The sequence below is a fragment of the Mastomys coucha genome, unplaced genomic scaffold (assembly GCF_008632895.1).
Source record: "Mastomys coucha isolate ucsf_1 unplaced genomic scaffold, UCSF_Mcou_1 pScaffold6, whole genome shotgun sequence".
Lineage (NCBI taxonomy): Eukaryota > Metazoa > Chordata > Mammalia > Rodentia > Muridae > Mastomys > Mastomys coucha.
In genome coordinates this window covers 90249397-90266686 of record NW_022196912.1, presented here as the reverse complement: position 1 = coordinate 90266686, position 17290 = coordinate 90249397, and the positions used below count along the sequence as shown (strand labels likewise).

General features: G+C 44.4%; 1 long non-coding RNA gene across 1 annotated transcript in view; it reads left to right on the top strand.

Moving 5' to 3' along the window:
* The first annotated feature begins 7967 nt into the window (after nt 1–7967).
* LOC116080680 overlaps nt 7968–17290 on the top strand; it is a 12168-nt gene continuing 2845 nt past the window's right edge. Inside the window, exons 1-3 of the long non-coding RNA XR_004114534.1 lie at nt 7968–8098; nt 8584–8657; nt 10324–10382. This is a non-coding gene — a long non-coding RNA (uncharacterized LOC116080680). The remainder of the gene's footprint in view (nt 8099–8583; nt 8658–10323; nt 10383–17290) is intronic.

The following is a 17290-nucleotide window of genomic DNA, read 5'->3' as shown; positions in this document are numbered from 1 at the left end:
ACAGATGTATTTGATCACATTTGCATCCTTCTCTATTATATTCTTCAAGAGAGATAGAATAATATTTATTATTTATATTTATAATGTATGTATTATACATCAATTATAAATATAATTATATTATTATTATTATTACTATTACTATTATTATTATTATTATTATTATTATTATTATTATTGTATGTGTGTCTGTGTGTGTAGGTACAGGTGTTCATGTAGCACAGTGTTTGTGTGCAGGTTAGAGGAGAACTGTCTCATCATTTTCTGCTTCTGCCTTGAGTTAGGATCTTTCTTGAATGTTTCCTGCTCCAAGACTGACTGGCCCACAAGCTTCAGCGGAGGAGACTGCTGCCTCCACCTTTCACCTTACCTTAGAAAAGCTGTGATTACAGACGCAAGTACTGCATCTGGCTTTTCACGTGAGGCTCAAACTCAGGTGATGCAGCCTGTCCAGCAAGCTACTGAGATATCTTGCTGTTCCTCAAGAGATTTTTCTATAGACATAATCAGGTAATGGATTTGGAGGTCTGGGTGAAGAGAATATTCATCGTAATCCTTGTAAGTCCAGGAGGTGAGCTTGAGAAGCCATCCACATCCCAATCCTCCATCCAGAGACGGGAGGGATACATTTGCTCATAAATCGCCACACATCCTGGGACGGGATACCTTCCGGAAGCTGGAAAAGGCCAGCAAATCTGTTCTTGTCTAGCGCCCTCTGTAGGAAGACAGTCCCGCTGACGTTTCGATTTTACCCAGTGGAATGAGTATTTTCAGAACTGAACCAATGCCACATTGTTTTTAAGCCACCGACCTGTGGTCATTTGTCTCAGCAGCGTTAGGAAGCTAAGACGGCTGCCCCATTAAACCGGAGTGGGAGTTATTTGGCGTAGATATTCATAATGTGAGTGTGATGTTTAAGCAGGCAAACAATGAAGGAAGACAGTAAATGGAAGCTGCACAGAGAAGGGGCAGAGCACCTAGATGAGGCTCTGATTCCTGCTTCTTCTTTCCCAGGGCTGTGGACCCTGCTCCAAATATGAAGTTAAACATATGCTCATGCAACCATTTAACCACAGGCTTTCCTTTTAGACTACAAACTCTATGAACATATTCTAATTATCACAATAGCTGAACAGACCCATAGTGGGCAAGATACAGGTGAGAAAGTTGGGAGAAGATCCTGATGAGGAAATAGAAATGAATAGAAAGTTGAATGGAGGGATACTTGACATTTTGACCGATTCTTTGGACATATAGAACATGATCTATTTCCTCATAATCATGTCTGACCATTCCCAATGGCACTACAGTATATATGGTACTCGCTTCATAGTTATGGTGAGCTGGTTCCTGAAGAGCAGGAGGGAGGTTGTGGAAATTGATGTCCTTGGTTCAAATCCATACAGCTACACATCATATTAAATGTGACATTTATCATCTGGAGGCTAAAGTTCAGCAATGGGGCCTGTCATCTGTTCATATGTCAGTCTAGCTGGCTATCCATTCCATCTATTCATTTACTTTGGGGGTTAAAAACACAACGGTGGGCCCAGACAACTGATTTCCCCCTGACTATCCTTTCCTTCTTTTCTCCCCTTTCCTATCTGCCTCTCTGTCTTCTTTTGTGTTTGGAGCCAGAGTTCTATTATATTGGCCTGCTGGTTTGGAACTCACAACATAGACTAGGCTGGCCTCAAAATTGTGGTGATCCTTCCATCTGTGCCTTCAGAGTGCGGGGATTCTAGGCACGTAACTTTATGCTCAGCTTGATGTGACCTCAGTTAAGTTCTTTAACATTCCCTTTTGGGTCTGTATGATGACACTAATGAGGTTGCTGAGGAGTTTAAAGATAAAGTGACTGAATGTCCGGCTACAAGGGCATTGCTGAAGGTTGCCTGTTATCCTTATTCATCAAATAAAATACGTGTTGGTTTAGTAGAACGAGCCAGCGATCACATCTCTGCTAGTGAGTTATGTAACTTCTCTTTAAGCAGTGAATCTCTTTATTGTGCATGTGAGCTACCTGAAAGCCCTTGCTTGTGAGGGGCAGGTTCTGATCAGTCTGGGAGTGGAAGGTGAGGTACTACAGTGTGTGTGTGTGTGTGTTATATGCATGTTCATGTGTACACAAATAGATGCGAGTGTGCGTGTCTACATATGCACATGCATGTAGAGTCAGTGTCCTGTGTTGCTCTCTCCCTAACTTTTGAGGCAAGGTCTCTCACTGAACCAGTTTGGCTTGACTGATTGGTTAGTAAGTCCCCAGCATCCTCTTGTCTCCACTCCACCAGTACTGGGAGTATAGACTGTTGATCTGCTGAAAGGAGATCAGGGCCCACTCATGTTGTATGTTGTTGGTGCTGAGGCCTCAATTCTCATCAGAGCCCCTGCCATGCTCTTGTCTCTGTCTGTCTGTCCATGGTATTAAGAAATCTCGTGGCTTAAGGAATAGTCTTTGCCTTCATTTCCTTTATAGCATTTGAAACCTTTCGAGTTGAGCATGTATAATCTAGAAAATGTAAATATTATTTAAAAAGTTACCAGACCTGAGTCCTCCCACTACAAAGATTTCTGCTCTCTATGTATGTACACATGCATGTGTTTGTTTGTTTGTTTATGTTTTTTGAGACAGGGTTTCTCTGTGTAGTCCTAGCTGTCCTGGAACTTGCTCTACAGACCAGGCTGATCTTAAACTCAGAGATCTGCCAGCCTCTACCTTCAGAATGCTAGGATTAAGGGCATGAGCCATCACTGTCTGGCACTGCTCTCCTTGTTGAAAAGGAGCTTTATATGCCCTTCTTTCATTTCCCATCCCCTGGCTCCACTGAGAGAAAAGGGCCTGCTCTCAAACACATTTATTTTTCTGTCCCACCTGTTTATCTTTACTGTTTTCCCCACTGCCTGAGGGGGAAGTTAACTAAACCATAGTACGGTGACCAGCCAGGCCTGGGTTGCTGCATGGCCACACCTCACTCCCTGTGACCACCTCCCCTCACCAGAATCTTTCTCTGACCCTTCTGGGGTCCATCTTGAGTGACAGACCAGGGTGGGAGGGGAAGGCTGAGGTCAGATGCTGCTCAGCTGTGCTTCCGCCAAGTGTGAGTTGGGAGTGCAGCCCTGCAGCTGTGTGGATCTAGCCAAGCAGCCAGCAACATCCACAGCCTCCGATTCTCCAAGGGGCCCAAAGTCATGGAGCCAGATGCTGTTTCCAGAACAAAAGTGCTGTGCAGAACTTGGCCTCCCAGTGGTGCATCTGTCCAACTTATCTTCCACTTTGTCACAGATAATAAAAAACTCTGTGAGGAAGGGCTGGAGAAAAACAGAGCTGGGGCCTATCTTGACTTTGAAAAGTCATGATATAGCAATGTTTTTGCCAAAACATGTATTCTGGAGTTTCTTAGTTTGAATTCACATTGTAATGAACTTTGGGGAGGGAAAGAAGTCTGGTGTTAGGACAGGCTCTGCTTGATTCTGCTTTTTATGTCCTACAGAGCTTCAAGAAGAGGTTTTGTTTTGCTTGACAAAAAGCGAAAATCCTTCCCCACAGCTTTCTGCAGTGAAACTTCTTTTGTTAATCCATTGACCCTTCCAAGTTGCCTGGGTACGGTTTGCAGGTTGTGAACATCCAGGGATGTCCAGATGAGGAGAGTTTGATGTGTAATCAGTCCTTATGAGTTGAAATCTTCCTTCCTGGAGGAAAGACAGAGGTCTTCCCATAAGACACAGGAAGTGAATGAAATTTACAAGGCTTGGGATGCTTCTGGAGGTTTTTAAGAGCCACAGGGGCCCTCGCCAAGGTGACAGAAAACTAGTAAGGAGCAGAGGCTTTCCCATGAGATCCTGATGTGCTGTCTGCCTGCAAGTTTCGTAGGGAGGTTAAGGAAAGCAGCTTTCACGAGCTGTCAGTCATGCTGAGGTAGCTTTTAAGCTGCCTGGGAGTGACCCAGAGCAGTTTGCTTGTTTACTAAGTTAGACTTAGGTGGAATTATTATTTTTTGTGTGTGGTGTGTTGTCCATTCCCTTTCTGGAGTGAATAGATGCTTGTTCACGTCTCCTCTGGAGAGGTCTCAGAGCACATTGGAGGTCAGACCTGAGCCTGGTTTCTGTGTATTGGGCTATGCCTGGTGGAGGTCTCTGCCCTACTTAGAAGGAAATCCTTTTCTAAATAACACAGATTGTTAAAAGATGACACAAGATCACAGGAAGGCACATGAGACAAAATAAATTTCTGTTTGGAAGATGATGCTTATTATTTTGTTTTTGAAAGCTACAGCATGCGGGCCAAAGGCAGCCATTGATGGGCCCTGAAAACAGGGAGCCTTCAAGTCTTTCCCATTTCCAGGAAAAGAGGGGGGGGACTTTCTTGGCCTCAGGGGTTTCCAGATATAGAGAAGGGGAGGTTCCATGCTACCTGACCTAGCCTATGTGCTAAAAGTAAGGGAGGTATTGATAAGGACCGCCTCAGCTGAAGTTGATCATGGATCTGGATGGAGGGAGTGGGGGATGCAGGCTGTAGCCACAAATGGGACAGGGGAAGAAAGGCTGCAGGAGACTCATCCTGCCTTGTGGGAGAGAAGGAGGGTCTGTAACCTAACACTGGCTACTTGTCACCTCCTGTACAGGATATTCTGTACCTGCATGGGGTGGGAAACCTTTTATTGGAGAGCAAACTGTTGCAGGGACTCTGCCTGACTCCATTTTAGTTCTTGTGACCTGGAATCACTGTCTTTTCAGATGTCGGGCCAGGGGCCCCCCAAATTGTAAATCACGTCCATTCTGACTGTAAACAACAGCTGGCAGGACTCTGTCCCAGGCTCAGAGCACCAGGCCCGACCCTGGATTGGATCTCCATTTGGACCAAGGAGGTTTTGTCCTGAGATCTAGGCCTTACACATGGACTTACGTGACAGATATGTGTCACGTTTCCTTGGCCAGATTGGGATCTCACATACCTTGCCTATATCTTGAGCTGGGACACATCTCAGTCTGCCCCTGGGAATGCTGCGGACTCCAGTGTATTCCTATTCCATGAACCTGCTGGTGTTTTTTTTTCTTTGAAGGTTTCTTTCTACTTGACTCTTCTTAGTGTCTTGCCCGCCCCTGCGTGCTGAGTTCCTGAAGCTGACCGCTTGCCTGGAACACTTCCATTCTTTGTTCTCTTAAATCCTCTGGACACTCTATTCTGACTCTCAGCCTAAACTTATAGGGGTCTGTTTATTGGGTGGGTCTGAGTCTACATTTGGTTGTTTCTGGGTCATTTTGTCCTGCTATAAGGAAGAAGAACACACACGCCTGTATTCCGAGGTGTAGCAGTTTTCTCCTGGAAGGGCCAGCCTATGTGAACAGCCTTTCATGTCACAGTAGAAACTGTCTTAGAAGTGTCTCCTTATGACATGAATCGTGTCTGAAACTCTGCTGAAGCTCTGTCCCGATTCATGAGTCCTCTGTGGGAATGGAGGCAGAGGTCAGTCAGCAGAGAGTATATTTGGCTATGAATGGTTACCCTCCTGTCTGCAGGAATTAGGGCAAGCAGCAGCCTTAAGAGGCTTAGGGAAAGCAGAAACTCCCAGAGACCGCTCAGTTCTCTCCCTATACCCTGCCTGGTTTCGGGTTGGCAGCTCATGCATGTTTAGGCTCTGCTGTGCTATCGTTGACTCTGAGAAAAATGCTAGAGAAAACCTCGTTCTTTAGGATCTGTGCAGACAGAGTGAGATTTGTTTATTATTCGATATGAGCAGAAAAGCTGCAATGATCCTATTGAATAGGCTTTAATATTTTTTAAAAAGGATAAAATATGGCTAGTGGTAGAAGTGAGTCTGGCACCAAGCTGGGCGAAAGGATGTAGGTCACTGGCAAGTCGAGTTAGGGTTGATTCTAACTGACATAAAGCTTTGAGAGTCGTGTCCACATCCTGACCTTATGGAAACACTCCCCAGACTGGGACAGTCTGGGACAGTCTGGGTGCCTCACTTCCTCTGTGCTGTTAGAACACAGAGGGGGATGTGTCCAGAGAGAGAACTTAAACTGGGTGATTGACAGCCTGCTAGGTGAGAAGGAAAGACCTGCTGCTGATTTTTCTGAAGTCTTAGGGGTTCTCTGCGGAGGTTACCCCTGGGGATGGTGATCCAGACTGACTGGAATGTGGCTCTCATGCCAGCCAGGGCTATATTCTCTCAGGCCCTGGTTCAGCCAATTACTAGTTGTACATGCATACACACTTATCCTACGTGTCACTTCCTTCATCTGTGCCTAGCTGCGACGATGCCACCTATTCTGTAGGCCATTGAGAGGAGTGCAGTGCATGGGACCATGTATGACTGCATGGGAAGCTATTACAAAACTCACAACAGAAGAGAAGCATAAATAGTGTCCCTGTGCTTTATTAGATTATTTCCCTGTTTTCTTCCATAACAACCTGGTACTTTTTTTTTTTTTAAACCCGGTACTTTCTCAAAAGATGTCAAAATACTTTTATTTTTGACTCTTCTGTTATGAATAAGAAAGAAGTCCTAACACATGTATCTCATTTACTTAGTAGTAAAATAGAGGCCAAACCTACTCTACCTTGGGACCAGCCTCCATCTTAAAAGGAAAAGAGCCTGAGAATTTGACCTGCAGCTGAACCCAAGCTGCACCCAAGTACCAGGAAGGACCCCACGGCTTGTCCTTGGCCAGAGTTACTCCCTTGCTACTTCCTAGCAACAGCCAATCAAAGATTAGTCTGATTGTTTCAGATGTACTTTCAGACCGTTTGTGATTGTTCATGGTTTTGCTTCAAAGCACCCACCTGTTGGCTTAAACCCCCTTGCTTGCTTGCCATTTCCTATAAAACCTTATCCCAATGAAGGCTCGGGGCTGCTCCACCTTCCAGTCCTGCTGTGTCAGGGTTGGAGGAGAGCCCAAGCTCAAGCTTGTAATAGAGAGACCCTAATGCGATTACATCGGAATCGGCTCCATGGTGGTCTTTTGGGGGTTCACAAACGTTTCCTGGCACAACAGTAGCATGCAGCAAATGGATGGGGAGGTATATGCACTCTCACGGAAGGAATCATGCTTCAGGACTGTATTGTTCATAAGATCTTGGCACCCTGCAGGGTGGTCTGGGAGGGAACCAGGTTCAAAGTTGTGTGGTATTTGTCCTGTCCATGTCTTTATGTAATTAAATGTCTTATTCTGAAGATGAAAGATCTAAATTTTCAGCTCTCATTATTAAAAGCTCTCCTAGCCTCTTACTTAATAATCCCTGACTTATCCTACAGCAAGAAATCAACATTGTACAAGCATTGTGATATAGAACAGATGTAGCCTAGGGCATGTGTTTGAACCTATCACCAATGTTAGGAGATTAAATGAAGGCGTGCTGCTTTTCCAGGCTTTAGTGCCTCGTCCTGTGGCCAAAGGGCAGGGATTAGGTTATGCCTAACATCTCCACTCTAAATCCTTTATGTGCCATGAAGCTTTTGTGAAGTCAAAATAATAGCTAAGTAGACGATTTCTTCTCCAGACACCAAGTTATTTAGGATGACTTCTTAGAATAATCAAAATGAGTTGTTTCCCTTTGGACCTACTTGCATGTGGGATCGTGAAAGGCAGCCTGTTTTCTGATAGAGCTAGGTTTAAACCCCAGAGACCCAGCAGGTCTTCCTGCAAGGGACAGAAGGCGTTTGCCATGCTCCCAGACACTAGGCTCCTGACACGAGGCCTCAGCTCTCTATAAATCTGTGGCCATCAGTCATGTAGGACAATGCTCCAAGCTCCTGGTATTCTGTCTGGACTCCACCCCCACAGTTACCTGGCAATAGCCAGGTATGCTCCTCCCTACAGTTACCTGGCAACAGCCAGGTAGGCCTGTCCCATTATAAAAGGGGCTGCTTGCCCCCTCCTCCCTCTCTTACTCTTGCCTCTCTCTCTTGTCCTCTTGCTCCCCCTCTCTCCACATTCCCTTCCCCCCTCTTTCCACATGGCCATGGCCAGCCTCTACTTTTCTACTCTCTCCATCTCTCTGCCTTTGTCTGCCTCTACTACCCTCTTAGCTCCTCTTCCCAGACACTTCTCCCTGCAAAGGTATTTAACCTCAGGCCCTCCCTGAGAAAGTCGGGTAAGGTTTCACTCATCACAACTCTTCCCCCATGACAATAAGTGCCTTAAAACCATGGACTGCCTCCTCTCATCAGACCCACTGTGGGGAACAATGGAGTAGGTCTTCCTCTAATGTCTCCCAGGAGGCCTCTCTGCATTCTCAGCCATGGTCTCCACCAAGCCAAGCTGCCTACCAAGCCCAGAACACTCTCCTCCCCGAGGGAACCAGCCAGAGCTCTCCTCCTCGAGTGTCGAAGAGCTAGAACTAGCCATTCCTGGCCTCCGTGTGGTCCGGGGACCCACAAGCCCAACTCTGGCAGTTCCACAAGAACTTCAGATTGTGCCTCCCCACCTCCGGAGCAGGGTCCTGCAGCTTCTCACAGCCGCAGTGGTGGAGTGGGGATTCGCTCAGTCAAACTTCCCGCATCTGCCTCCATGAGCGGCCCTAGTCCTGTGTGGGCTGGATGCTGGACACCATTTTAACTCACGCTTGGATCCTCACAGAATTGAAAATATCAGGAGAACCACCCACTGGAGATGAACGGAGAAGCAACTAAAACCTGCACCTCCCTTGCAAGGTTAGAAAGGAAGCTCTGGGGAGGGGTAGAACAGCAGGGCTTGCCACTAAACAGACCCACTCAGTATTTCCATCTAGACTTTACTTCATTTATTCTCTCATTAGCCTCCGTGTTTCCCATTCCTCATCCCATAGTTCATAATTATACTTTCATCTTTTTATACATATCAAAATGAAGAAGATATGCTGGAATATTCTATAGGGAAGTATTTATTGTGTTTATAAAACGCAATTACAACTGTTCTCAGTTTTCCTTTCTGCCAATGTGGATGAGTCAGAAAGTGGGAAGATACTTTCCAATAAATAATTCACATATCTGGGTGCTCCTGAATCTTTAGACAAGGAATGAGGAGGTAGAAGTTTATCACTTTGTTTAATGTGAGTATTAAAACTAGGAGACACACGATGTCCGAGGAGGAGCAAAGCGGAGTGCCAGAGCGTGCTCTGGCTGGAAGCCGGGAGATGAGGAAGTCGAGGGCTTTAGTTTCCTTGAATGGAAGCACTTTCTGGCTGGAGGAACAGATTTCTCTTTATTATCTGCATGAATGATGAAGTCTCAGGACATGCTGGGAATGTGTTGACTCTTGTTCTCAAATTTCACCCTTAGAGTTTTATTCCGTTAGATTCTGAAGACCCTTCGGTCCTGAGGCCCCAAGTAAACACACAGCTACTTATGGGCGATAGGACTAACTTGGTCCTTTACAGTTTTTGAGCTCAGGGTGGTATCTGAAGATGGTACAGTGAGTAGAAGAGATGAAAGGGCACAATCTCTATAGCTTGGATGTAGCCCAGGCTGTGTTTCCTGGGGCTGTTTGAGAGACGGAAGGCTCTGAGACATGCCGGAGGACCCATTAGCTCAAGCGCTGAGGTTATACTGACCAGAAGATTGGAAAGGAGATGCCTAGATTCCAGGGAAACGAGGAGTGACTCCCGTGTACGGAGTAGCTGCCGTCGCCACTCATAGACATGCCTTGTACTCACCACTGAATCCATTAGAGAATTGTTAGTAATAAGATCTTCTTGTCTTTGTTGCAGGGGTCACTGGTGTCTTTCTCCACCTAGTGGCCATTGGGTTCCAACCTCAGAGCTAAAAACAGACTGCTTATTCTGTAAGGAGGCAAGCATGGCTTCTGGTGTCATAAGAGACTGTCAAGTCCTAGACTGAACAGGATATTTGAGCCCGTGTTTGGAAAGGCCAGCGGGCATCCCAATAACTAGACTACATTGCAACGTTTCCGTTGTTTGGTGGTGAAAGGCGATTTAGGAATGCTTGTGATTAGGTAACACACGGAGATGGAGGTGAAGTGTGGATACTTCTATAACATGCCAGACTCAGATCATAACCTCACTTCTCAAAACACAAAACATAAGGAAAGAGCCCGAGTTATCATAACTATTAGCTTTATTCGATGCTCTACTGTCTCTGAGATGCTCTGGGCATAATAGGCATTCAGTACAATATCATATTGAACTGTATTAGTGCCTTGAATTTTATACATCACTATGGTTATTTCTAGTTTCCAGATAATTTTAAATTACATTTAAAAAATTCCTGGAATCCATATCCTGTTAATTGCATCTTTAAAATGTGTTTAACGAACATTTTTCAAGTTGTTTTTCTGTTGTTCTCGGCAGCATTTGACAGTGTTGAATACTCCCTCTTACAGACTCCCCTCTCCTCTGGTTTCCATGACACCACCCTCTCCTGCTGCCTCCTGCTTCCTTGGTAAGATTGTACTTTTCTACTTTCCAGAACTCATTATCTCTCACAGTTGCTTAAGCGCTATGGAAATCCAAGGTTCACTCTTTGTATGTGAGTGCATGCTGTATATGTGTGCAACATATGTGCATGTGTATGTGTGTGTACCATACTCATCCAAAGGCTGAAGGAAGATGCTGTGTGTCTGCCCTATCATTCTCTACTTTAGTCCTCAAAGATAGGGTCTCCCACTAACTCTGGAACTGGGCTGGCAGCCAGCTATCTTAAACAATACTCCTGTCTATCCCCAAATCGCCAGTGATAAGGTTATAAACATGCTTAACCAAGTCTGACATTTTACATGGGTGTTAGGATTTGAACTCAGGTCCTCATGTTTGGATAGTGTGTGCTCTTACCAATGGAGCCATTTCCTTAGCTCTAAGGGCTATTATTAATCTTCTCTATTTGTACTGGCTGGTTTTGTGTATCAACTTGATAGAAGCTACTAGAGTTATTACAGAGAAAGGAGCCTCCCTTGAGGAAATGCCTCCATGAGATCCAGCTCTAAGGCATTTTCTCAATTAGTGATCAAAGGTGGGAAGGCCCATTGAGTGTGGTACCATCCCTGGGCTGGTAGTCCTGGGTTTTATAAGAAAGCAAGCTGAGCAAGCCAGGGGAACCAAGCTAGAAAAAAACATCCCTCCATGGCCTCTGCATCAACTCCTGCTTCCTGACTTGCTTGAGTTCCAGTCCTGACTTCCTTTGGTGATGAATAACAATGTGGAAGTGTAAGCTGAATAAACCCTTTCCTCCCCAACTTGCTTCTTGGTCATGATGTTTGTGCAGGAATAGAAACTCTGACGGAGACACTATTCATCTTGTCTGTCTCAAGGATCACATGGCAACATATGAATATGAATGTAATGTACATCAAAGATTCAGCCTGAGCGAGGAGTAGGACTTTGTGCCTTGTCCCCTTCCTCCATGCTAGGACTTTGTCTAGTTCGGATCTGTGCAGTCTTGTGTATGCTATCACTGTCTCTGTGATCAGTGTTGTAGTGTCTGGAAGATACTGTTTGCTTGGAGTTACCCTCCAATTCTGCTCTCACAATCTTTCTAGCCCCTCTTCCACAACCTGATATCTACCTACAGCATATCCTTTCCCTCAAGGCCTTGAGAAGAAAGATATGATATAGACATTCCAGTTATGGCTGAACACTCCAAAGTCTCTTATTCGGTGCAAACCAGTTATGAGTTTCTGTGTTAATGAATTTAAACTTTAAAAAGTACATTTTAATATTAAAATATAATTATATTGTTTGCCCCTCTTTTCTTCCCCCCTCTCATCCCATGTACCTCCTCCACCTTTGTCCCTCTCAAAATCATGGCCTCTTTTTCTTTAGTTGATGTGTGTGTGTGTGTGTGTGTGTGTGTGTGTGTTAAAAGATCCTGCTTGGTCTGATTAGTGTTACTTGTATGTATTTGATTTCAGAGATGACCATTTTGTGCTGGATAGCCAATTAGGGGACTCATCCCCCCTGGAAAGACTACTTCTTCCAATCTCAGAAGTCCTTGGTTGCTTGTAGTTCTTTGTTTATGGGTGAGACCCAGCAAGACTCCTCCTTTCCATGTTAGCAGATCTATTAGCGTTGTACTTCTTCAAGTCTTATTGGCACACAATTGCTGCTGGGAGAAGGAAAGTCTGTTTTCTTCAGTGGTGTGATACTTGGCATATTGACCACACACTGGGGAAGGTCTCATGCCCAATAGTAGTTGACCAGTATAAGCTGGCTCAATGGGCTTAAAAAAGAATCTGTCTATCTATCTATCTATCTATCTATCTATCTATCTATCTATCTATCTATCTATCTATCTATATCTATCTATCTATCTATCTATCTATCTATCTATCTATCTATCTATCTCCCTACCTATCTATCTACCTCTAAGTTGGATAGGCAGGGAGATGGGGAGGATCTGTGGGGAGCTGGAAGAAGGGAATGAATATGATCAAAATACATTGTATAAAATTCTCAAAGAATAAATAAAAACATCATTAAAAAAATTCCAGCCTGCCTGTTCAATATTTGTGTTATGGCGCTCTGCAGGAACATAGAATCCTGCACCATAATTATGGGATCTTGTGCTTTTCTTCACAGGCACACTTTTTTTGCAGTGTGCATCTGAGTATGGGTCAATGCTACTCAAGACCTAGCAGATGAGTGGAATTTGCCTAGCTCATACTATAGTGTTGATTCTAATACTATTACTACTAAATGTATTAATTGGCTGCCTTTCCTCACATTCTGTGCTCAGGGCTTGATACACCAGTTCAGATAACTGGAATCCATGCCAGAATGCCCATCTCTACTTTGTTTTCTTGTATAGCCATAGTGGAAGGCTCCAATCTTACTGTCACTAACCACTTTCTAGGACGTGTCTCAGTTTTTCTGTCTTAGAGGTTCCTAGGAAGCTACGGAAGGTACGTAGACACCACAAAGTCCATTGTTAAATGGGGGAGCTAAAATTGCTAGGAGTGGACAAACACTTTGGCTTCCCGCGTCAGAAGATACAATTTCAAGGGACATTCTACAAGCTTTCTCAGAAATTGCTTTGAGCAGCTGAGCCACTGTGACCCAGAGTATTTACTGGCTCAAACAAGGTATTGTTCAAAAGTCGTTGGTGTGGTATTTCTCCCTGCCTCCCTTGATCTCCTGCCTGAACCAGCTACCTGAACCCAAGTCCAGACTCAAACTCTGCTCTTGGGAGAACTCAGATCGAGACACATGGCATCATCTTCACCACGTTACTTCTTGTGAGACAATGCAGTAGTGCATTCTTTTTCATAATGAGGAAACAGTCACGGGGAAGTGTAGCTGGTCTCTGATACTTTGTGGGTTCTTTTGTTCCCCACCCCTTATCTCTGCCCCCAGACCAGTTTCACCCCAAAACACTAGATAGGAGAGAAACAAGGGTGGAGAAGAGAGAGGAATTAGGATAATCCCCAAATTAATTTCTTTGCTTTTGTTTATTCTTTGATATAGCTACCAACAAACCACAACCAATCCCTCTGAACAACCAACAACTACCTACACACCCTCTGAAAACTTTCCAGAATTCCAAATGTCACACAATCACAGAAAGTATCTACAACTGGCAAAACCACACTTCTGCTAGAGCATGAGGCCAATTATAGTCAGCTGCTGCAGATATCCCCACACCTGGGATTAAGACAAAAACACACTATATTTCTGTGCTTTTAAAAAACCCCAAATTCCAGAATTCTCACTGTAAGGAAGCTTATGGAATGCACAAAGGGCTATTCACACTACTAGCTGAAGGGCTGGAATTCAAGTACAGGTGTTTGACTCTGTGTGTTGCTCTCAGCCAATACAGCAGTCTGTGGCATTACAGACACTACTGACGGACTGTAATAGTCTTGTAGTGCCTCTTTATGTTTAGTGATTATTACTGTGTGTATATGATCTACGTATGTATGCATATACACATGGGTGCCCTGGTGTACGTGTGGACATCAGAGAGCAGTATTGAGAGGCTGGCTCTCTCTTTCTGTCGTGTGAGTTCCAGGTATTGAACTCAGGTCATTAGCCTTTGGTTGCAAGTGTTTTGTACCTGCTGAGCCATCTCCCTGGCCCATATTATCTCTTTTGTCAAAAGATTATTTTATTTTATTTGTATTCAATGTGATGATGAGACTTTTCATCACAGTGTTGGTTTGATGTTCAGTGGCATTGAAAGATTTATAGCGTTATGTACACCTAAAAAGAAAACAAGTGGGGCATGCTTTTGAAAAGTTTTAAGAAATATTAGTGACTCAAAAGGGAAAACACACATGACCTCTAAAACCTCTGACCATGGTCCATTGCTTCTAATCTTGGGTTTCCTCATGACTCTCTTTGCATTAAAACCAGAATACATTGGTAAAATGTGTACTCATGCTTGCTCTTAAGAGATGTCTTTAAAGTCAAACAGAACATGGGCTGAAGTGATAACCTGGTCAGTAAAGTAGTACTGTGCAAATGTGAGAACCTGAACTTGTGTCCAGAGGTAGGAGGAGCTAAGAGCAGTAGACGGCATCTGTAATCCCAGGGTTCCTATGGTGAGATGGGAGATGGAGACAAGAGAGTCCCAGATGCTGAACTCCAGCCAGCCTGGTGTACACAGCGGCGAAGAAGGAGACCTTGTCTTAGCCCAGTTGCAGATGTGAACTGGGATTACATGTTGTTCTTTGTCTTTCACATGTACACTATGTCACGAGTGTACACATACTCACATATGTGAATGTGCAATATGCACACATGCAGGTATACACATCATGCACATACACAGAATAAAAATAAAGTAAAGCCAGAAGAAATCAAAAGTGGCTTTTCACTTAGCTGTGAAGTGCCTGGCAGGGTTCGATACCAGTTTGAAAGTAAAGATAGCTCTGGAAGGAGGAACCTCGAGCTGCTCTGGCCTCACCTCTTGGCAGTTTCCTGTGTTTTCCAGTGACCTTGCAGATCAGTTATCACTGTGCCGATGGGAAGCCAAACTGGACTGTGAAAGACACCATAAGCACTATCTTAACCCGTGCTGCCTAAAACACCACAACCTGTGCTCTGCATAGCCTTGCTCTTCTCTTCTCTTCTCTTCTCTTCTCTTCTCTTCTCTTCTCTTCTCTTCTCTTCTCTTCTCTTCTCTTCTCTTCTCTTCTCTCTTCTCTCCTCTCCTCTCCTCTCCTCTCCTCTCCTCTTCCTTTCCTTTCTTTTTTCTTTTCTTTCCCTTTCTTTTCTTTTAAACTTTTTCTTCCCTCCCTTTCAGTCCCCTCTCCCTTCGAATGAAAGGGTCTTGCTCAATATCCCCAGGAGGGTCTCAAACTGAGGATTCTTCTGCCCTCCAGTGCTGGGATTACAGGCATAGCTGAATTTCTTTATTTTTATGTTCTAGATGTTGGGAGGTCATAGATGAAGGTGCAGAGAGATTAGGCAGTGAACTTGGTTGGTGAAGAGATAATCTCTATTGTACTGTGTGGAAGCAACATCTGCCAATAAAAAGCCAATGGCTTATAGGAAAGGGCCGAAAACCAGGTGGGACTCAGGAAGTCAGATGTATGAAACTGAGGAGAGGTAACTAGCCATGTGGTGGACATAGAATAGTGCAAATGAGCTAATATAAGTTATGGACTAGTCACAGAACAAGCTTAGCCTTTGGCCTAGACAATTATTCATAAATAGTAAGCCCCTGAGTCATTATGTGAGAACTGGTATATGGTGGAAAAGCCTGGGGTTACACTCAGCTTCTGTTCTTCTTTTCTTCTTTTCTTGTTTGTTTCTTGAGATAGAGTATCACTACTTAGCACCCAGGTTGGGCTAGAACTCAAGATCCCCTTGCCTTTGCCTCCCAGATACTGTTGTTACAGGCACCTACCACCACATCTGGCTCTGGGTAGCTTTTAAACAACATAGGTGAATTTCTTTATTTTTCTGTTTTAGAAGCAGAAGGTACAGACAGATTAGGCAGGGAACCACTGGATCTTGCTGTCTCCCAGCATGCAAAGCAGAGCAGCCAGCTCTCTATCCTAGCATGCAAAGGAGAGCAGCCAGCTCTCTCTGGGTCCTTTCTTATGGGAGTGTTGATTCTGTTCATTGCCTTCTGCCCTCAGGCATAAGCTCCATCCAAAGGCTTCACTTCCTCAAGGCATCCCATTAGGGATCATACTGCAGTGCACCAGTGTTAGGGGAGTGCACACATGCCAAGGCAAAGCTGCTTTGGCTTGTGTGACCCTCTGAACCATGCCAGAATGCTTGAGAAATGGAGCGAACGCATGGCTACATGCAAGGGTTTTGAAGATCTACATTTATAGTAAACATGCTGAAGGCATGGCTCGGGGGTGTGATAAGCCACCCGAAGGCACGTGGCGAGGCACAGGACCTTCCCAGGACCATCTAGGTAGGTCTGGATTGGATGTGGCTGGTGACTTCTCTTAGAATTCTACCTCCAAATCTCCTTTGGCAACATTCCCAGGAGCAATCATGGATGCTACCTCTAATATAATCGGAAAATTATTCTAATTATACTATCCACTGTGGCTAAATCACCTCAGTGAAAGGCATACATTTGCATTGCTCTTTTACCAAAAAGAATATCTGATGCAGGTTGCCATTTTTATAGTTGGTCTTGACCCACAGGCTAAACAGGGCCTGCTGCTTATTTTCAAATGATTGGTGAAATAAAGTGGCATTTTTTTTTCATTGTTAAATAATGGGAGATCACTTCGAAGTCTGCAGCTGTGGTTTTCCTATCTGTGTTCTCAGAGTGGTAGTTTTAGACAGTGCCTTTGGGAAGTGCTTAGACCATGTGTGTAGGGCCCTCCCAAGTAGAATCAGTGTCCTTAGGAAAGAGGCCCAGGCTGCCCCTCTGCCATGCAAGGCCACATGTGTACTGTGTATGAGGAATTGATGCTCCCTGCACACCGAGTCAGCCTCTGCCTTTATCTCAGGCTTTCTGCCTTCCAGACTATGAGTAGTGCATTTTTGTTACTTGTAAACTAGTCAGTTGAAAGTACTTGGTTGCAGCAGCTGACTAGACTAAGATAGGAGTGAGGAGTATATGGTGTTTAAACTTTAGTGCACTAATAAAGGTTTGTTGGAACACAGGCAAGCCCATCTATTCGCTTGTTGTGTCCATTGTGTTTGTATGAAGGCTGCATTAAAATACTCATGAGACACCAAGATCCCATATAGCTCTCAAGGGTTAAAATATTTACTCTCTGCTACTAAGGCAGGCAAGCACAGGGAGTAGTTTAGTCAGTTGGGACTTGTCTTAGTTAGGCTTTTAATTATGTAAACAGACACCATGACCAATACAGCTCTTATAAGGACAACATTTAATTGGGGCTGGCTTACAGGTTCAGAGGTTCAGTCCATTATCAT